The following is a 6,000-nucleotide window of genomic DNA, read 5'->3' as shown; positions in this document are numbered from 1 at the left end:
TTAGGTCTTTAATCTGTTTTGAGTTTATCTTTGTGTATGGTATTCGGAAGTGTTCTAATTTCTTTCTTTTACATGTAGTTGTCCAGTTTTTCCAGCACCATTGACTGAAGAGGCTGTCTTTGCCCCATTGTATATTCTCTCCTCCTTTATCAAAAATAAGGTACCCATAGGTGCATTGGTTTATTTCTGGGCTTTCTGTCTTGTTCCATTGGTCTATATTTCTGTTTTTGTGCCAGTACCATACTATCTTGATGACTGTAGCACTGTAGTATAATCTGAAGTCAGGAAGGTTGATTCCTCCAGCTCCATTCTTCTTTCTCAAGACTATTTTGGCTATTTTGGGTATTTTGTCTTTCCATATGAACTGTGAAATTTTTTTGTTCTAGTTCTGTGAAAAATGCCATTGGTAATTTGATAGAGATGGCATTGAATCTGTAGATTGCATTTGGTAATATAGTCATTTTCATATTGATTCTTCTTCCCCAGGAACATGGAATATCTCTCCAGCTGTTTATGTTATCTTTGATTTCTTTCATCAGTGTCTTATCATTTTTCTATGTACACTTCTTTTGTCTCCTTCAGTTCAGTTCAGTTCATTTCAGTCGCTCAGTCATGTCCAACTCTTTGTGACCCCATGAATTGCAGCACACCAGGCCTCCCTGTCCATCACCAACTCCCAGAGTTCACTCAAACTCACGTCCATCAAGTCAGTGATGCCATCCAGCCATCTCATCCTCTGTTGTCCCCTTCTTCTCCTGCCCCCAATCCCTCCCAGCATCAGGGTCTTTTCCAATGAGTCAACTCTTTGCATGAGGTGGCCAAAGTACTGGAGTTTCAGCTTTAGCATCATTCCTTCCAAAGAATACCCAGGACTGATCTCCTTTAGAATGGACTGGTTGGATCTCTTTGCAGTCCAAGGGACTCTCAAAAGTCTTCTCCAACACCACAGTCAAAAGCATCAGTTCTTTGCTGCTCAGCCTTCTTCACAGTCCAACTCTCACATCCATACATGACTACTGGAAACACCATAGCCTTGACTAGATGGACCTTTGTTGGCAAGGTAATTTTTCTCCTTAAGTAAGCTTAGTCCTAAATATTTAATTCTTTTTGTTGCAATGGTGAATGGGATTGATTCCTTAATTTGTCTTTCTGATTTTTCATTGTTAGTATATAGAAATACAAGTGATTTCTGTGTATTGATTTTGTATCCTACAACTTTGCTAAATCCACCAATCAGCTCTAATTTTCTGACAGTATCTTTAGGGTTTTCTATGTACTGTGTCAATTTCCTAGCTTTGATGGCTGTATTTGCTTATGCATGAGAGTGCTCTCACTTGCAGAAAACAGAAATGAAAATATTCAGATATCATTGTGTATCATGTCACCAACTTACTCTCCAATAGTCAAGGAACAAAAGGTTCTTGTTAGTGTTCCTGCAACCTTTCTGCAAGTTTGAGAAAGAGAGGTGGAAGGAGGGAAAGAGAGAAAGAGAAAGAGACAGACAGACAGACAGGCAGGCAGGCAGGCAGACCAGGGCTAGGATAACTCATCTGAAATTGACAGCACTTAAGTTCATGGGGTAAGCCATGCTGCTAGGTCCAGAAACCTCTTGGGTCATCCTGTCCTGTCTCTAGCCCTGTCCTAACATTGGGATGTGCCTACTAAGACCCTAATTCTACAATAGTTTTATAGAAAAACGGTGGACTGAAAATGAAAACATGTGAAAGAGTGGTTGTGGGGGCTGGTCCATTGGAAGAATCAAAAGGACAGGTCAAAAACTTGACTGGGAAACAGAGACCATCTGGGATCCAAAAAGATGTCAGGGGCCGGGGCAGTGGGGTGTGGGGTGGGAGGAGCAGTGATGTGGCATGGGCAGGAATAGATAAAGACAGTGATTTTGAGGCAGGGAAGGGGTGGTGAGGTGACCAGCAGAGAGAGCCCAGCTGACTTCCAAGAACTCAGGGCCGGGATTCTAAGGGTGATCAGCTTGAAAGCTGGGATTTTTTTTTTTTTTTCCTTTTGGTGATGTAGACTATTTTTAAAGTCTTTGTTGAATTTGTTATAATGTTGCTTCTGTGTTTACAAATTTTGGTTTTTTAGCCACAGAGTATGTGAGATCTTAGCTCCCCAACCAGGGATGGAATCCACACCCCCTGCATTGAAAGTCACAACCGCTAGACCACCAGAGACGTCCCTTGAATTCTGGGATTGGTTGTTCCACCAAAGCAGGAGTGACCCACGGAAGGCCTTGTGCTCTTTTTACGTTTCCACGACCAGCGAGTGCATCACAGGCTCTAAGAGCAGCAACCAGGAATGAGGCCACTGGAGAAGAGGAGGATCCACACAGAGAAACACTGTGACCCAGGAGAAAACCCTGCCCAGGAAACCTGGCTCAGAATATTTATCATACTACTGCCTCTAATAACATGATGAACAACCCAACGCATAGGGGCAGGGGGGTGGCAAAAAAGTGTGGCGTAGTCATATATGCCAGCAAAGATGAATTAACTGTGGCCACATGCATCCACTCAGATGAATCTGTAACACAGAAGGCACCCAAAACTACCCCATGTGATAATATTCATACAAAGGTCAAACACACATGAAATTAAAAAACAGATTCCTTTCACTAAATAGGCTTTCAAACTGTAATGAAAAGCAAAAGAACAGTAAACACTAAATTCCCCTGAAGGGAGGAGATAACCACCAAAAAGCATTCAGGGGTGTTTCAGCATTTGGATAACATTCTATTTCTCAAGTTGGATGATGATCCAGGAGTATTTATTATCTTTCATATCTTGCATACATTATATTTGATTTCGGTATGTGTGGAAATATTTTATTAAAAATAAACAGAAGCATTTAAAGGGGAATGTTCCCAAGGGCTGTCATAAGGGTCTCTCTCTGGGATCTTGCGAGAGTTCTAAAGACCAGGTTACTTTCTGTCCAGGCCCCTTGGTGGATCAGGGGTCTTACAAGATTCTGGTATCCAATTTTCCCAAAACTTTGAGTGACCCTGCAAAATTTCAGGAAGATTGGAAAACTGTCTTTCCAACTGGCAGATTTTCAGTCAGATTTAGAGTTCTCCTCGCAGCAAACAGAAAGACAAACAAAAAAAGTGAACACCATGAACTTTAAAAGAAAAGAGTCTCCGGAGAAAAGATATAGTCCCTGTGAGGCAGTGCTCTCAAAACGACAGCAGGAGGGAAGGAAGTGGGCAGCCCCAGCCCTAGAGTGTGAGCCTGGGAGAGCCTGCAGAGGGAGCCTCCTTCAGCACCGGGCAGGCTCCAGGTGAGGGAGAGGAACTCATGGAACGTTGGACCTTGAAGAGAGGGGGCATCAGCGGATGCCGCTCACGTTTTATAAAAACCTGAAACCATCCCAGATGTAATACAGAGATGTGTTCAAATCCCATGTGCTTCTTTCCAACTGAATCCATATGGGGCTGATATGTCTCCTCTTATTCCTACCTCCCTCTTCATCTCCAGTATTGAACTTGATGCAAAAGATGAGTCAGCCAGGTACAAAGGCAGGTAAGGCTTGGGCTCTACGGACCCCAAGGAAACTGACCACCAAGAACCAGAATCAAACTAAGGCAAGCAGTGGAGGAACAGTTGACCATAATCTCCAGAGAAGTCACAGCCCCCTGCCCTGACTGAGCTGCCAGAGGCATCAAGGCCCCATACTGTCCCTCTGCCGCTGCCTCTTCTTTTCATTGCCAAGAACATCCACTCCAGCAGTGAGGGGCCATCCGAGAGCATCAGACAACTGGAGGCCCCAGGATGGGGCTGAAGTTGATGGAAGACATAAGACTATAAATTAATGACAGAACATGAGAGAAAGGTCAGGCTCCGGGGAGACGCTCCTCATAAATTCTCTTGATCCTGATTGCTCCATCCAGAAGCAGATTAAGTGTAAAATACTGATCTTGAATGGGGTCCAGCCAATATTTATACAGCCTGAGGGCTTTCTGGAAGGGGTGCGTTCTCTGAAAGGAAGGAAGTGGGTTAGGAAAGGCAGCACTGGTGGAGGATCCCAAAAGGAGGGGGGATGGGACACTGTCACTGACCAATGGGCTGTTCCAAGGATGGTATCAATCAAAAGGATGATTTTCATGGTGCAGATGGTATGGCTACTGTAGGGTACTGTGATGGCATGGGTTTGCCGTAACAGGTGGAGTTTATTCTAAGTGCACTTTGTGAGATGAGAGGCAGAAAAACTTAGGGTTGCAAAGTAAAACAAAATGTGGTTTAAAGTTTTGCAGGTAGACGGAACCATGCATGACCTTGGGCATTTCACTGACCCCCTCAGTCTTAGTTTCTTTCGTCTGTGAAATGGGGATGATTATATCAAAAAAGTATTGTAAGGACTAAATTGCAAGATGCATGGAAAGTTCTTAGCCTGATGTCTATAGTGTATTAACTGCTCCATAAATTATTTATGCATCATCACTATGATGAGAATTAACATCACTCTTCCCTTGGATAAATAAAACAGGCCATAGTGTGCTGAAAGTGGTTAAAGAAGGTCCCATGGGCTATGAAAAGACTTGCACATTGGATAGACATCACTAAGTTTATTGACAGCAAACAGGGTCCCTTAGAAGCTGACTAAGGAGGTCTCTGGGGTCTGAATAATGAGTTACACATGAAAGTTGATATGTCATTGGATAGCAGGACAAGATGGATGGACAGACCAGACCTTGAGTGCCGGGAAAATGTGATGTCAGTAAGTGGTCAGTCATCCATTCTTCCATTCAGCAAGTGTTTATGAGCACCTACTCTGTGCCAAGCTCTGTTCTTGGCCATGGTTGTGCAGTGGTGAGCAAGCAAGCAAAGCCCTGTCCCCATGCGCTCAGAGCAGAGAGACAGGAGCTCAGGGAAGCAGCTGTTGTTTAGCTGCTAAGTCATGTCCAACTCTTCTGTGACCCCATGGACTGTAGCCCACCAGACTCCTCTGCTCATGGAATTTTCCAGGCAATACTAGAGCGGGTTGTCATTTCCTTCCCTAGGGAATCTTCCTGACCCAGGGGTGAAACCTGCATCTATGCTTTGGCAGGTGGATTCTTTACTGCTGAGGCACCAGGAAAGCCCAAGGGCGGCGTGTGGTTACCATGAGCACAAGGGCATCAGCCAAAGCTCTCTGATCTTTCTGCAGAACCCTTTGGATGGGAAATCTAGGAGCAGCATGGAGGGGAAAGTGAAGACTTTGAAGCCAGTGAGACCAAGGTTTGAGTCCTGGCTTAGCCTCACTCTGTACCTAAGATGTCTGAGCAGAAGTACTCCTGACTTAACAAAAGCACACTGGTAATTTCTTGTCTAACTCAATGAAACTATGAGCCATGCCGTGTGGGGCCACCCAAGACAGACAGGTCATGGTGGAGAGTTCTGACAAAACGTGGCCCACTGGAGAAGGGAATGGCAAACCACTTCAGTTTTCTTGCCTTGAGAACCCCATGAACAGTATGAAAAGGCAAAAAGATAGACACTGAAAGATGAATTCCCCAGGTTGCTACATATTCCCCAATATGCTACTGGAGAAGAGTGGAGAAACAGCTCCAAAAAGAATAAAGAGGCTAAGCCAAAGCAAAAAACAACACCCAGTTGTGGATGTGACTGGTGATGGAAGCAAAGTCTGATGCTGTAAAGACCAATACTGCATAGGAACCTGGAATGTTAGGTCCATGAATCAAGGTCAATTAGAAGTGGTCAAACAGGAGATGGCAAGAGTGAACATCCACATTTTAGGAATCAATGAACTAAAATGGACTGGAATGGACAAATTTAATTAAGATGACCATTATATCTACTACTGTGGGCAAGAACTCCTTAGAAAATATGGAGTAGCCATCATCATCAACAAAAGAGTCTGAAATGCAGAACTTGGGTGCAATCTCAAACCCGACAGAATGATCTCTGTTCATTTCCAGGGCAAACCACTCAATATCACAGTAATCCAAGTCTATGCCCCAACCAGTAATGCTTAAGAAGCTGAAGTTGA

Source organism: Capra hircus, chromosome 29, assembly GCF_001704415.2.
Source record: "Capra hircus breed San Clemente chromosome 29, ASM170441v1, whole genome shotgun sequence".
NCBI classification, from domain to species: Eukaryota; Metazoa; Chordata; class Mammalia; order Artiodactyla; family Bovidae; genus Capra; species Capra hircus.
This window is presented reverse-complemented; position numbering follows the sequence as displayed.